Raw genomic sequence first — 17,161 nt, 5'->3', positions numbered from 1 at the left:
TCTAAAAACCAAGCATTAAGTTATAATCTCTTACACTTAACTGAATTCTATATTCTATTCCGCTCCCTTGTTCTTTACCTACCCTTAGCTCCAAGCACTGTGCCTCTCTTCTATTATTCTTGTTACTATCTCTCTTTCTGTTCTTTCTTTTTCTTGAAAAGGCACCTCTGGAATTTACCTGTCAACAAGATATCACTTAATGTATTTATTTCCTATTTACCCCTTGAACTCTCTTGCTCTTTAGGTAATCTAATTCACTTACTTGAGTGTGTATGCCTTTATCTCTGTAGGGACTCTTCTTAATAGTATCTATTTTCTAACGACTTTTCTTAACTGTTCTGGAATTCCTTTTTGACGACCTTTTCCTTCTTAGCAGGATATTGCCGTTAATCTATTTTTTTCTGGTAAGTACTGTCTAGTCTCTAACTATATAGAACATTTTATTTTACATTTTATTCAGAGTAATTCTATTATTTTCTTTGTGACTTAGCTTATGACTTCTTTCTCCCTTCAGGTTCTGGTAGCGCTAGGTATCCATCGACGAGTTGCTTTCACCAGCTGAAGCCGAAAAATTGGGAAGAGGCGCCACAAAACTGTTACCTCAGCAAACTTCTCCTTCTCAACCTTGCTGCGAACTTAGACTGCTTCTGACTACTTCCGACGGAGGTAGCGGACGAGAAACCGGGCGAAACCCGACGAGGTTGCTCTCTGACTAAATCTGAGGAGCCTAAGAATTAACCTGCGTGCTCTGAAACTTCCTCAGTGAAGTGCGCGTTGGTTCCAGCGCGCGCGCCTCAAGCTGCCTCTGAACACCTGTGGGGAATAAATAAACTAGACCGCTGCGATGATTAGAAAGCGGCGGCCTTTCTTCGGTTCCATTTCTGATTCAGCCTGGTCCAGCCATTGCCTCTGGCCCGCATTCTTCTTCCTGACCCATAACCTCTGCCCAACACTGTGCCCGCTATTGTCCAAGCACCCCTAGGAGCCCTGACAGTACCCCCCAACAAAGGAGGTCCTCTCAATCGTGGCTTTGTAGGAAATCTTTGATGAAAAGATTTTACTAATCTCGGAGCATGCACATCTGACTCCAATTCCCAAGATCGCTCCTCTGGCCCATAGCCCTTCCAGTCCACTAAGTAGTACAATTTGCCCTTTACCTCCTTCGAGTCTAAAATCTCCTTGACTTCAAATTCTGTTCCAGATTCTAATGGAATGGGTTTCGGAGGCAAGTTTTTTCGCAGTTCTAGTGGTGCCTTTTTCAACAATGATACGTGAAACACTGGATGAACCTTCAATTTGGTGGGTAGTTTTAACCGATAGGTAACCGGAGACATCTTTTCTTCTATACGATAGGGCCCTATAAATCTTGGTTGAAATTTCCTGTTACCTTTTAACCTTAGGTTCTTTGGGGCAGATTTATGACGACTGGCGCATCCCTGCATATCAGCAGGGATGCGCCAGTTATTATGCGCCACAGCTGCGCCACCATGGATGCGCCGCATTTATAATGCGGCGCACCATGGGGCAAAAACGGCACAGATGCGTGACGCATCTGTGTCGAAAAGTGGCGCATTGCTGGAGTTGCGTCGCAAGCGCGACGCAGCTCCAGCAATGATCTGGGGGGCCCTATCTGTACAATGCTGCGTCAATCCTTACGCCTGCTTCAAGCAGGCGCAGGGTTTTGACGCAGCATGGGCCTAAAAGTGACTGAGTGAAATCTTGTAGATTTCACTCAGCCACTTTTAGGAGGCGTTCCTGCGCCGGAACGCCCCCACCTGCCCTGGAACGCCTACATGTGGCACAGGGCTTTACAACGTGACGCATCTGGGAGATGCGTCACGTTTGTAAATGCCCCGCACCATGGCGCAGGATTTGCGCCGCTGCTGCGTCACAAAAGTGACGCAACGGCGGCGCAAAAGTGCCGCAAGTGCAACATAAATCTGCCCCCATGTACTTAACCAAACACAATCTCCTGCCTCTAAGGGAGGACCCTCTCGTCTTTTTTTATCGACAGGTCTTGTATTTTTTCTGAGCCTGTTCTAAGTTTTGTATGACCGTCTGATGGACTTGTTTCAAATGAGATACTAGGTCTTTCACCGCTGGGACTAGAACATCAGTCTGCCCTATGGTGAAATTTGGGTGTCGGCCATAGTTCAAGTAAAATGGGGAATAGCCTGTAGAAACATTCCTGGCATTGTTGTGTGCAAACTCAGCTGCCCATAAATAATCTGCCCACTCTCCATCTTGTTTCAAAAGATACAACCTTAGGTACTGCTCTAATTCTTGGTTCACCCTCTCTGTTTGCCCATCTGTCTCTGGGTGATAACTGGTTGAATACCTGGCTTCGATTCCCAGACCTTCCAGAAAAGCCTTCCAAAAATGGGATACGAACTGTGTACCCCTATCTGAAATGACAATCTTCGGAATTCCGTGAATCTTCACAATTTGTGTACTGAAGTGTCTGGCAAGTTGCTTAGCTGTGGGAACCCCTTTTAGAGCCCTAAAATGTGCCATTTTAGAAAATGTGTCCACCACCACTAGGATGGTGTTGTAACCTTGACTAAGGGGTAAATCTACAATGAGGTCTAACGTAACTGTATGCCATGGAAAGGGTGGTGTAGGCAAAGGTTGTAACAACCCCTTAGGAGCCTGCCGTTCTGATTTTCCCTGAGCACAGATTTCGCAGTAGCTCCACGTCCCTGGTCATTTGAGGCCACCAATAAAGTCTTTTAATTAATTCTTCGGTTTTAGCTTCTCCTTTGTGCCCAGCTAAAAGAGCATCATGGCACTCGTACAGCGCTTGATCTTGTAACTCTTTGGTAGGCAAATACAAGGCTCCTTTAAAATATGGCAACTGATGTTGGATTTCTCTTCCAGCGCCCTCTTCGGCCCAACCTTGCATTTCTTCTGGACTCATGATTTCGATTATTTGTTTCTTCAGGTCAGTTGAGGTGGTGGCGCCAATGATTCTGGTACTTGGAATTATGGCTTGATTTTCCGTGTTACTTTTTTGGTTATTGGTTCCTAGTCTGGACAAGGCATCTGCCTTCCCATTCTGTGCCCCAGGTCTGTAGGTGATTACAAAGTCATAATCGGCAAAGTACAATGACCATCTAAGTTGTCTTGGTGTTAGTGTCTTAGCTGATTTTGGAAATTTTAAATTTCGATGATCTGTGAAAACTGTCACGATATGCTGAGCTCCCATGAGGTAGTGTCGCCACTCTTTAAAGGCGTCTTTAATGGCCAATAACTCTTTTTCCGTTATAGTGTAATTTACTTCAGCTGGCGTTAGTTTTCTCGATCTGTAAGCTACTGGATGCAGCTGACCTGTTTCCTTGTGTCGTTGAGATAGCACTCCCCCAACTGCTAAATCGGAGGCATCAGTCTCAACATAAAATGGTTCTGAGGGATCTGCATGTAAAAGTATTGGAGCAGTGGTAAAGTCTTTCTTCAGAGATTTAAAAGCTTCTTCGGTTTCTTCTGTCCAATCAAAGCGAACTCCCTTCCTGAGTAGTTTTGTTAGAGGAAGTATTTTCCGTGAGAATTCACTTATGAACCTTCTGTAGAAATTTGCGAACCCTATAAAGCTCTGAACCTCCTTAACACTTTCGGGGGACTTCCAGTCGACCACTGCCTTGATTTTCCGTTCGTCCATGTTTATTCCGGTTGGTGAAAGGACAAAGCCCAAAAACTCCACCTGGGAAACGTTAAACACACATTTTTCTAGTTTCACAAACAGCTTATTTTCTCGGAGCTTCTGTAAAACTCCTCTCACTTCTCCTCGATGCTTATTCTTGTCGGATGAATAAATCAGAATATCGTCAATGTAGACTATTGCACACTGATCAATGTATTCATGGAGGATGTCATTAATAAAATGTTGGAAAGCAGCCGGAGCGTTGCAGAGACCATATGGCATAACTTGGTATTCAAATAGCCCAAATCTTGTTCTGAAAGCTGTCTTCCATTCATCTCCTTCTCGCATTCGGACAAGATGGTAAGCCCCTCTAAGGTCGAGTTTTGTATATATCTGTGCTCCTTTCACCTGATCCAAAAGGACGGAAATAAGTGGAAGCGGGTACCGATTTTTCTTGGTGATTCTGTTAATTGCGAGATAATCGATACAAGTTCTCAAATCACCTTCCTTCTTCGGCACGAAGAATAGAGGCGAAGACACTGGAGATTGCGATGGCCTGATGAAACCATTTGCTAGATATTTGTCTAAGTATTCTTTTAAATGACGATGTTCTTTTTCTGTTAAGGCATAAACTCGATTGCAAGGCAGATTTGAGCCCGGTTCCAGGTCTATCTTACAATCATACATCCGATGTGGTGGCAATTGTTCTGCTTCCGTTTCATTGAACACATCCTCAAAATCTCGATACTCTTGTGGAATTTCTTGAGAATTGATGACGCAAACAGATACTGCAGTCATACACAAAGAATGAGCTGGATTACACCCATTGGTTTTTTCTTTTGTTTCAAAACAATTCTTCTTACAATACTCCGAATCCATTACTATTGTCCTGGAGCTCCAATTGATTGTTGGGTTGTGTTCTGTAAGCCAGGGTAGGCCTAAAATGAGTTGAAACTGGGGTGCGTCAATTAAATTGAATTGGATCACTTCTTGGTGTCCGTCACTGGAAATTAGCTGTACTTGCTCTGTATGGCTCACTATGGGTCCGGAGGAAAGATTCGTTCCGTCCACCGCCCGGACGGGTTCGCTCCTAGATTTCAATATTGCTCGTAACCCTACCTTGGTTGCAAATTTTAAGTCGCAAAAGTTTCCAGTAGCTCCGGAATCTATCATTACTGAAACCTCGGTCAATGTTACTTGCCGAAACTTAATTACCATTGACAAAATCAAGTGTGGGGCCGATGACTGCAGGGTATTTGCTACTTGATGTTCAGTTGGAGTTGATTTTTGATTAGCATCCACCGGTCCAACTCCCGCTACTGGTGGTGCTGCAAGTTTTCCTACGGCTTGAAAGAAGTCTTTGGTTTCTTTGGACACCCCCTAACGAAATGTCCACTGGAGCCGCAGTACATGCATAAATTGCCTGTCCTTCTCTTTTCTTTTTCCTCCTTGGTCAAAGGACCCCTTATAGTTCCTATTTGCATCGGTTCTGACACCACTTGTCCGTCCGCAAACTTGACTCCTTCTGACCGAGCCCTGTCAAATCTTGGAACTATTGGTTTAAAATCTCTTCTCTTTTCTCCTTTTCTCTCTCCTTGGCGGAAGTCTATTTCTAAGACCAGATCTACCAGCTCTGAAATTTTGGTGGGTCGATTTGGAATTTGCGCCAACACATCTTTGAGTTCGTCTTTTAGCCCTCTATAGAAGACTGCTGCTCTTTTACTCTCAGGCCAGTCAGTCTCCACCACTAGTTTGTTAAATTGTGCCAAGTATGCCACGAGATCTCGGTTTCCTTGTCTTAAGTCAAGTAATTCGCTATCTACCGCTTGAGAGATTCTCCGTCTGTCAAAGATCCGAAGAAATTCTTGTTTGAATGCTTCGTAATTATGCAGTAGGGGGTCATCACGGGAAACCAAGGGCATTGACCAGGACGCCGCATCTCCGCTTAAGTATGACAACACAAAGGCTACTCTTGACTGTGCATCTGGGAAAATCGAAGGGCGGCACATGAAATGTAGTGAGCACTGAGTGATGAATATCTGCGCTTTTTGTGGGTCTCCACTAAATCGCTCTGGGGAAGCTAACGGTATGACTGGGGACAGAGAATGAATTACTTGTGTTGCTATTCTACTTGGACCTTCAATAGGAGTGTCTCCGGTTTCTCGTCCTGTACTAAATGGCTGTCTTAACCTCTGAGCTAATTCTGCTGTCTCCTTCCTAGAGTTGACCACCTCCTGTCTAAGACTCTGATTTTCCTCCCTTACTGCCACCAACTCCTTCTGTATTGTCTCTAAAACTGTTCCTAAGGTTTGCAAATTTATTCCTTCAGCCATCTCTGCTCAGGTGCAAGTTTTTAAACGTGGGCACTTCATTCTGTCAAGGGTTCAAGAGTATTCTATCAGTAATCTTGCACCGGAACAGAGACGCTGATTCCCAACTCCCCTTCAAGGATATTTCTGCGGTCCAGTTTAATTTCTAGACCCACAAATCTACCCCCAAGGGGGAAGGGGGAGTGGATAAAATAATAAACAAGAAGAGACTGGTCCTGAAGCTTGTCTTCTCTCTTTCGTCTACTTCTTCGTTCTATCTGCAGACTGCGTGTCAACTGAGAGAATCTAAAAACCAAGCATTAAGTTATAATCTCTTACACTTAACTGAATTCTATATTCTATTCCGCTCCCTTGTTCTTTACCTACCCTTAGCTCCAAGCACTGTGCCTCTCTTCTATTATTCTTGTTACTATCTCTCTTTCTGTTCTTTCTTTTTCTTGAAAAGGCCCCTCTGGAATTTACCTGTCAACAAGATATCACTTAATGTATTTATTTCCTATTTACCCCTTGAACTCTCTTGCTCTTTAGGTAATCTAATTCACTTACTTGAGTGTGTATGCCTTTATCTCTGTAGGGACTCTTCTTAATAGTATCTATTTTCTAACGACTTTTCTTAACTGTTCTGGAATTCCTTTTTGACGACCTTTTCCTTCTTAGCAGGATATTGCTGTTAATCTATTTTTTTCTGGTAAGTACTGTCTAGTCTCTAACTATATACAACATTTTATTTTACATTTTATTCAGAGTAATTCTATTATTTTCTTTGTGACTTAGCTTATGACTTCTTTCTCCCTTCAGGTTCTGGTAGCGCTAGGTATCCATCGACGAGTTGCTTTCACCAGCTGAAGCCGAAAAATTGGGAAGAGGCGCCACAAAACTGTTACCTCAGCAAACTTCTCCTTCTCAACCTTGCTGCGAACTTAGACTGCTTCTGACTACTTCCGACGGAGGTAGCGGACGAGAAACCGGGCGAAACCTGACGAGGTTGCTCTCTGACTAAATCTGAGGAGCCTAAGAATTAACCTGCGTGCTCTGAAACTTCCTCAGTGAAGTGCGCGTTGGTTCCAGCGCGCGCGCCTCAAGCTGCCTCTGAACACCTGTGGGGAATAAATAAACTAGACCGCTGCGATGATTAGAAAGTGGCGGCCTTTCTTCGGTTCCATTTCTGATTCAGCCTGGTCCAGCCATTGCCTCTGGCCCGCATTCTTCTTCCTGACCCATAACTTCTGCCCAACACTGTGCCCGCCATTGTCCAAGCGCCCCTAGGAGCCCTGACAGTGGGATTAGGTGCATGTTTGAAGTTTGTGATAGAAAGTATTATAAGGTGTTGTGCATGAGAGATTTTGTTGTGCTGGTGTGTGTGTTATGTTTTGTTTTTGAGGAGTAATGAAAGGAGGTGCTGATATATTTGTTTTCTGAGAAGGATTTGTATGTAGAGTATTGTCGGTAAGTGGAAGGTGTAAGATAAAGGGGGTGGTGATGTGTTTGTGAGTAGAGTGTATGTTGTGTGTAAAAGGGGATGAACTAGAGTTAAGAGTGTTTATGTTAGTTTGGTTGCTGAAAGAGGTCATATGTGTGGTGCAGTGGAGTGTAAGTGTTGTGTGGTTGTGTTATTGTGGTAGAACAAAGAGGAGGGTATTGGTGGCTGAAAATATAGAAGACTGAGTATAGGTTTGTTAGTGATAAAAAGGTGTCTGTTAGGAGTAATTAGAGTTGGGATTGTGTGTCTGGATGGGATATAGTTAAGTAAAGTTTGAAATCGGTATGTGTTAGTGATGAGTGGATTGGTTAGTGGTGTAGGATAGAGTTGTGTACAGTTTATAAGTGATGGTGGAAATGTGTGGTAGCTGGGATAGAAGGGTATATAGGTGTGGTTTCTGGGGTTGTGGAGTGGGTGCTGAGACATTGGACTTTGTCTAGTGTTATTTTGTAGTAAATGGATAGAGTACATGTGCTGTGAGTGTGTTAATATGGTTGTGGATAGGGTAGAGTGGGTGTTGGTGTATTTACATTTGGGCTGCATTCCTAGCCCTAGTCCCAACCAGTCTCAAAGCGGCTCAAACAGGCTACTGCCCTTGTCCTCTCCTCCCTAAGCCTCGACTTCCGGACTGTGATGACCTGAACCCTAACCTTAAATAGTCCTAGTAATCAAGTGACTCCTTCTGCCAATGGGAACCCTAGCTGTCACACTAACCAATCACAACACTAGCCATAAGCCCTAGGACCAATAGGAGATTAGCCTTTTACAGCCAATCACAGCCCTAGTCCTAGCACCCATCACAAACCAAAACCTAAGCCCTAGCTCCAATAAAATCCCTAACCCCAGCCCTATTCTCAGCTCTAATCTCAGCAACCAATCATACATGAAACCCTAGTCCTACATCCAATAGAAACCCTAGTCCTAGCCCTAGTCTCAGCAGCCAATAAGACAAGAAATCCTAAGCCCTACATCCAATAGAAACCCTAGATCCAGGAACCAATCAGAAACCCTTGAATTAGCAACCGGTGAGAACAGCTGATATAAGGTGCCTATGACAGGCTTATGGGCAGGGGGTTGGAGGCTGCTTCTCAATTCCGAATTACCTCGGAGACAGACAGGCTCAATCCACACTCTGGAGTTATGCAGGTAAGGGTGTAAACATTGCCCTCTACCAATACTGCTTTGCCAACACTTAAACAACTCACTCTCTTAGCCCAGAAACGAATGTTACAATCCCTTTCCAAACACAGTATAGACAATTAACAGTGTAATTTCCAAATAGGAACAGGTAACCAGTTCATGTTTGGTGTCTCTGGAATTTGAATTTAAAACCTTAACTTATGGTGAAGTCGAATTCTAAATTGCAATTCTGAAAATGCCACTTTTTGAAAGTTACATCCAAACTGGAGCGTGATTGCGCTCCACTGCTAGGCGCACTGCTGAATATGTGACGATTCACAAAAATACCATGCACTTCTCCTTGCTTAACAATTTTTATTCCATTTATTCCAAAATTTGTTTTCTCATTTTCTTGCTCTATACATATGTAAGATGGTTATGTTATCCCACTTTTTCTGAAGCGACAGATATGCCTATCCGGCCTTTCTCTGGGGCACGAGGGAATACATAATACAAGCAGTGTATCTTGTTTTACCCAATGCATTTCGGGCTTCCCTAGTCCTTCTTCAGGGGTTCACTATAACATTGCCATTAGATTTCTATTGAGACCCCAATACATCAGAATTAATTATACCATTGTTTAACAAAATGTAAAAACTTCTGCCTGTTTTACAGTCTTTCAATTCACAGCGTTATCCCTCTGAAAAACGTGTTTAAACACCACCAAAATATGCCCAAAAAGCATTCTCCCGAAGTGTGCCTCCCTTAAATGTGTTCCCAGTGTACCCAAGCTAAGTAACACCCATACAGTTCCCTATCAGCTTATACTCCAGACTGCCTCAAATTCACCCGTGCCCACAACTTTCTCATCTACCTGCATCCTATATTTCAGTGCAATTGAATCCAACCACTTTCCGCTCCTTCCATGTAGAAATCTTGCAGTCACACCTGCCACGTGAACCTACCTTTTGTATCTCGTGCAACGTGACCCCACCCTGATAATTAGCCAATCACTTAAACCCACCGCTTCAAATCTCAACCCTCCAAACTACAAGTCCCATGTTCACCCGCCCAGACCTCCAATCAAACCACTAACCTGTGACTCCACTAACACAACCATTGCAATCAAAGAAACTCCTCAAACCTACAACCCACCCTTTCAACCGTTGTTCTCCAAACACTGATTGTCCGATTTTCAAACATGACAGTTGTATATGAAAATGTTTACAATTTCAACAGTTTCAATGTTTGTGCACTTGGGGGCAGATTCACAAGCCCCTTGCGCCACTTCTGCGTTACTTTTCCCATGTTAAAAGTGACGCAAAAGTGGCGCAAGGGGCTTGTAAATCTGCCCCTTTGTATTCATTGTGCAAAATACAAAATGAAAGGTCTGCCGTGACAATCTGTCAGATCATGATTCATGGCCTGAATTTCTACTTTAGGGATATGGTGTTGCTGTTTTAACATCTCACATATGACTTCATGTCCGTTTGTCTTATTTAAACTGAAATCCTGGGTGCAAACTGTCAACAGGGCAGTCATAAACATTGTAACTGAAGTGGAGGCGACATAATGCACACCTTTCTAATACTTTAATTCTTCTTTGCTTTGGATGAAAATGTTTTATTGGCTCTTGCGTGCAGCCTAGAACTGCGTGCTCTGCTCTTACAACACGCACCTATAGATACATCCAAACTGGAGCTTGATTGCGCTCCACTGCTAGGCGCACTGATGAATACGTGACTGTTCACAAAAATACCATGCACTTGTCCATGCCTAACAATTTTTATTCCATTTAATCCCCCCCAAAAATCCCATTTGGATGAATTATGTATTCCATCGTGCCCCAGAGAAAGGCAAGGGGTGCATTCGGTCGCCTCCACTTCAGTTACTTTTTGAAAGTTGTAATTTTCTTGCCTTAGCTATTTGGTGCCTGCAGTCTGTTTCTGGGACACATTACTGGATGTAGTTGACCGCTGGGCTTTATGTATTTCTCCTAAACAGCCACACGCAATGGGGAGCTTAGGTGTGACTGGATAGGCCATCACTGGTAGGATTGGAGGGAGGAGCTTACACTTACACTTGAATAGGCTGTGTCCTGTCTACACACAAAGGGCTGCATACCCCCTGTAGTTAGTTTGGACCATGGTCAGGAAGGCAGGGCACCTGTGCACTTCAAAGGCATGCCTCTGGAAGCTTCTCCCCACTTCAAAGGCACAAATGGGTATAAAGACTGCCACTCTGCTGGACTGCTGCTCTGAATGGCTGCTGCCCAGCTGTGCTGACATGCGGTCCGGTGCCCTCTTTCCAGGGGGAGAAGTTCTGGACCTGCATCTCTTGACCGCAGGACCTAGATTGACTCCAAGGGGCTAGTTGGCTGGACTCCTGATCTGAAGCCTCAGAGACATAGCAGGCTCCCAACAACCTAGAATTTGCACTGGGACTCTGCCATCTGTGAGTCTACCCTGCCAGGTGGGGACACCCCTGTCTGGGACCCTTGGAAGTAGGCTTAAGGTACTCTGCTAGTCTCTGGATCCAACGGAACCAATAGATCTCCTCTGCCCCATGGCGCAAACTCGAGCAGACCTGACACATAGCCACTGCTGATTGGACCCATCACAAGGACCTGTTTTGCCTTCGCAGTCCTATTGGAACTGCCACTGCATGACACAACCTCACATACCACCTTATCTGCAGCCTCAATGACACCACTAAACTCCGTATCGCAGCCTCGATGCATCGCGTAACAGACACATTGCTTCGGCTATGCAACGCATCTTTGACACGGATCCTCGCAACATTCTGCAAACAAGGATTTAAGGTATATTGTTCAGTGGAGCTAACTGGGTCCCTGTAGCCGAGCCGTGCTCCATCGCGGTCGGCCTGAACTTGTGATTTGGTCCTGGTCCAGCACAAGCAGCTATCCACAGTTGTTGCTTTGGGTTTTTTGGTGCTATTTTCACCAAAAACTTTAAAACTGCATAACTACGGTGCTACTGATTGGATCTTTGTAATTTTGGTCCTGTTTTATTTATTAAAGAAAGTTCTATTTTTCTAACTTGGTGTGGGACCTTTTTTGAGCGGTGTTTTCTCTTTATTACTGTTTGAAGTGTTTCACAAATACTTTACATATTCCCTTTAAGTTAAGCCTGACAGTTCTGTTACAAGCTAACAGAGGTTTGAACACAGCTTAATTTAGGGTGGGCTTGTGCCTCAACCTGACAAAGATTGTGGCTGCTGCTTGACGAGGGCTCACACTCCAGTCAATCACCAACCTAATTTCTCACATTGATGATCAGCGGTGAAGATCAGGACTTGTGTTTGTGCAGTGCCATACAGTGATTTGGGGTACACCCCCATACCATGTCTGAGACCTATTGGAGATTAAATTATCCCTGATTGGCCTTTTTCTAAATTGTCTCTCTGACTGTTGTGCCTCAATCCACCTTTGCAAGTATGGAGTTTGAGCTGGCTAACATGGAGTCCTACACTGTGGTCAAGTTCAAGGAGTTCTGTAAGGAGAGGGGTCTTTCAGCTAAGAGCATCACCAGGAAGGTGGGGCTCCAAAAGCTGCTGAGGGCCTGGGCAGAAACCCACCAATCAGTAGTTGTGGCCACAGGAGAAGATGATGGGACAGAAAGGCCTGGAGAAAACCTTCCTGTGGCTACTCCTACTCTTGAGGGGGTGGACTTGACCCCCTGAAGTGGAGCCCGCTGCCAGGGAGGGAAGCAGTGTGTCTTCCTGCAGCCTGTCCCCAGAGGAGTTGGCGGAGAGGAAGGAGGAAAGAGAATTCAAGCTGCAGATGGCGTAGAAAAGAATTAAGGAATGTAAACCGGCCATGGAGGAGAATAAATCTGAGGCAAAGAGATTTTTAGAAGAAAAAACATTTTTATTGCGCATTAACTGAGTCTTAAGGAGCTGGACAAGATTAAGGTCAGACATTATGAGTCCAGCTGGGATTTTGCCAGCATTTCTACAGTGCCCTCTGGAGTCAAGAGGGTCTATATTCCCAAAGGTCTAATACCTGACTTTGCTGTGCAGGAAGATATTGACGAGTGGTTTGAGGCTTATGAGATTTCTTTACAGACGCACAAGGTCCCTGAGATGGGTTGGGGGGCTAGTCTGTGGAAACATATCCCTTGTGAAGGGGGGCAAACCTACTAGACCTAGAGAAGTGGGACAGGATGATGTGTCCCACCCCAATGAAGGAAGCCCTTGTCAGGAAGTAAAGCCTTACTCCAGAAAAGTAGAGGCAGACATTTAGGGACAGCCAGTAGCTGCCTCAGCAGACCGGGGTGGATTGCGTGGAATTCTTTTGCAAAGCATTTTTAATTTACCTTTTTAACTTTTTGGTAATATTTTTTCACAGGTCTCTGGACATCGACCTTCTCCATCTTGGTCAGCTTTCTAGGTTTACTGGGCCCCGGGCATGGGCACGCGCATGCCCATCCGTGCTCATTCATGCCCGAATGCGACCAGGGGCCAGGGACTCTGGCCCCAAATATGTAGGCATGGTTTACTTCCGCTCACAGCGCCTAGCCATAGAGGGAACTCTTAGAGAGAATTGTCTCAACTCTATTAACCCCATGAATGCTGGTACCACTGGTAGTTCTTGTCAGACCCCCCTCCCCTGGCCCAATAACCAAGAACCAAACATAGGCATTAAGACAAGAGTAAGTATGATAAACTGTAGATTTTATTTTTATTTTACGGAGCTTTATATAGCGGGAACGTGCCCCGAAGGTATCGGGTATCAGAGCGCTTTACACGAGCACCAGTTGCATTACATGAGGAAACTTTCATTTTTGTTAGGCACAGGGAGATTCACTGATTTGCCCAGAATCACAGGATATTGTGCGTCATTGCTGAGATTCGAACCCGGTTCCCCAGATTTGAAGTCGACCTCCCTAGCTATTACGCCAGCACCTCTCCCAGATCAATGCCATGCCACAAGCTAGAAATTCGCTCCATTATAGAGAAAGAAAATCTAGATGCCATTTTCCTAACGGAGACCATGCTTCATCCTGAATCAGGTCCAGATATGATATGGCCGTTCGCACCAGGGTATTTCATCTACCATAAACACCGGTAGAAGAAGGAGGGTGGAGGGATCTCCATCATTCTTAAAAAAGATTTAGCTGCCTCATGCAATCGCTGGCTATAACCGACTGGGAAAGTGCATCCTTCTTGATATCTTTCTCCCCTACTACCACCTTCTCTGAGATTCTATCTAGTATACCAAACTCCTGGACCGAGCATTAATTTCCTTCAAAGTCATCCTGAAATAATGGCATCTTTGGCCAGCATTAAAACGAACTTCTCTGTTCTCGGAGATTTTACCATTCATCTGGAGGAGCGGGTTGGGGCACATGCATCCGACCTACTCCAAGACCTTCTAGCTTTACAATGTATTCAAAAGGTAACCGGCCATACCCGTGAAAGAGCATCTGTTAAATTCCATTTTCTGAAACGATAACCTGCTCAAAGTTGGTGACCCTATTCCTATAATTTGGTCATACCATTTTATGATCCCTTTTACGTTGAGACAAACTCATTCATCCTCACGTCCTGGAGCAACCGCCTATAAAGATCGCCCCTGGTCCAAACTAGCCCTAGAAGATTGGAGACAGACACTTAGTGACACCATGCCTAGCCTCAACACGGACCCTCTCACAGCTAATGAAGAGGTCAACCAATGGATCATATCCTATCTCGACCAGGTAATTAGCAGCAAAATCTGTACCAAAAAGGCCAAAGACAAGTTTACACCCTGGTACACTCCACAACTGTATAAACTAAAACAATAATGCAAGAAAACAGAAAGGGCACTGGAGGAAAAACTATAGCGTGAACAGCAGACAGATATACCATGATAAGATCAGGTTATATCAATCCGAAATTATGAGGAAAAAAATTACCTTTTTATTTTTTGCAGAGTTTTATATAGCGCGAACTTGACCCGAATCCAACCAAGGTATCAGAGCGTTTTACATAGCACAAGTTACGTTACATGAGGACACACATTCAATTTTTGTTTGTTTGGTTAGGCACAGGGAGATTAAGTGATTTGCCCAGAATGTTTAGCGTTGTTACCGAGACTCGAACCCAGTTCCCGCAGGTCCGAAGTCGAGCGCCCTAATGGTTAGGCAAACTCTTCTCCCCTGGTCTCCAATTCCTACTGGTGAATGTTTCAAGTAGTAAAACCTCTTCTTGTGTTCCGTTCAAAGAGTCTTCCCAATAAACCTACACTGACCCACTGCAATAATTTCACTTTATTCTTTCAGAAGAAAATTCAGGATATATATGTCTCTTCAACTTCCTCCGGTTATCCCAACTAATGAGGAACAGACACCTATCACCCCCTGTACTCATAGTGAATACCCCACTTTAAGCCGAGAGAATCTTCTGGACATTTTATCCAAATTTAAAAGGGGCTCTCCTGCTGACCCGGCCCCTCCTCAGATTCCAGTGTAAGCTGCTGATCAGATTCTTTCAATTCTAGTACTCAACCGGTCATCAGGGCCGTAGCCGCAGGGGGCATTTGAGGGCCGTGCCAGCCCATAATAACCTTTGCCCTCCCCCAAAGACTGAGGCATCTCGCACAGCATGGAGTTGCAGGAGATCTGAAGGTGAATAAGCAATACAAATTCCTTTAAATTATGTTTCTCTCTTGTTACATTTGCTGCGTGTTCCAAGGCAGGTTAAATGTCAGGCTATGTCTTTCGACAAATTGCTGCTTATGGAGATGTTATTTACTTTTCTTCCTTTGACTGCAAGTAAGTGGATTTTGAAAAGTGAACTATATGACACTCTCTCCGTGGTACAAACAGGGCCACTGAAATTAGGCTGTAGGTGCAGCCTACATTATGTGGCAAAGTTGATTCAAGAGCACAATTTTTTGCATCTTAATGTGACATGTTTTTTAATACTTCTCTTCATTATTTTGTCATTATTACACATTAGCACTATCTGGTCAAAGGTTTCACTTCATTAGTACCAGTTCCACATCCAAATACAGCTGTAGGTTACTGAATGGTGACCATCCAACCTTCACAAATGACCTTCCACTGCACAGCAGCATATGTTGCAGCATTTTTAGTAACCTTTATTCTGTTTGAGCTAGAAGCACATTTTTGGGGGTGAAAATCTACATATTATGCAGCAGATAATTAATTTTGTGGCAAATATGATTAATTCATAATCATGCAGAAAACACAGCGGCAGCCGTATTGGATAATTCCAGTGATCTTGTGTACAGATAGTGAGATAAGAAATACTGTAGGATCTGAATTTGTTTCTAATTCACAGCAAATTACATACATGTAAATGAACGGTGCAAATATTTCAACAGATACTAACTGTTGTGAAAGCACTCATGAAGCACATTTTCATTTTTTAATTTTGAAGTGTGATGGAAACAAAGATTTTAATGGGATCAAAAAAATGTTGGTGATGTACAAGTGATATGCACTTTGAATTTATTCAACTACACAAGGCCAAACAAAGGGGCATATTTACAAGATAGGCCATAAAATTATCGCCGCTTTTACGGCAGAAAACTGCCGCTAAAACGGCGATAATGGGCTTGATAATATGCTCTATGGAATTCCAATTGAAACCCATGTTAGATGTCCTTCACATCTAACATGGGATTCAATTGGAATTCCATAGAGCATATTATCAAGCCCATTATTGCCGTTTTAGCAGCAGTTTTCTGCTGCTAAAGCGGCGATAATTTTATCGCCTGGCTTGTAAATATGTCCCAAAGTGACTTTGCATGGCTTAGTAAATTCCAAAAATAATTTACGTTGCGGATGCACTACAAAAGTGGCTCAACCTTGTTGCAAAACCTTAGTAAATCCATCCCTGAGTGTATAGTACTGGGCCAGAACTGGCATTGTTGGAGGGGGAGAGAAGTGGAGAAATCTGCTGGGAAGTGCATTGTTACTGTCATCTCATATCTGAAAGCCATTATGAGATGTAAAGAAGTGGTCATTGTATAGAAATTTGGGACCTGCAGCCATAGTCTAAAGTCCTCCAATTGATCTTCAGTGTGAGACAGATCTCTTCTGTTATTCCATGCCTGTTCATGTAGTGGTGGCCGGTTTATAGGCTGAACAGTACTGGCGATGGACATCCCTTGTAACACATATGCTTTAATTAAATGCAAGAGGTGTACGTTGAAGGTGCAGCCGACCGCTGAGTGTTATAGTATTAGTGTGGGTTAGATTTATTATTATGTATGAGATTACATTACTATATAATACCTTGCAAAGCACAGACCCCCTTAACATACCTGCTTATCAAAAGTAGTTTGCTAGGTTGGGTTGGTTCCAATCTGTGGATTGTAAGGTAAAGATTGGGTTTAAGGGAGCAACTATTTTTCCAGGTTTTCTTGCTGGGATGTGTGGTGGTGCAGTTGTCTGGAAATAGCTATGTTTTCATATGTCTTTGGAAGTGTATAAGCTCCTAGATGCTTTGAATGCCGACTGGTAGTGAGCTCCAGAGCTTAGCGGCTTCTACTGAGAAAGCCTCCTGCAGATTTCCTATGGTAAGGTGGTATGATTAGTGGTGCAAGCCTAGAGTGCAGTGTCC

This window comes from Triturus cristatus, chromosome 2_2 (genome assembly GCF_964204655.1).
Source record: "Triturus cristatus chromosome 2_2, aTriCri1.1, whole genome shotgun sequence".
In the NCBI taxonomy this organism is placed as follows: domain Eukaryota; kingdom Metazoa; phylum Chordata; class Amphibia; order Caudata; family Salamandridae; genus Triturus; species Triturus cristatus.
The sequence above is the reverse complement of the archived record's forward strand: the minus strand, read 5'-3'. Positions refer to the sequence as shown.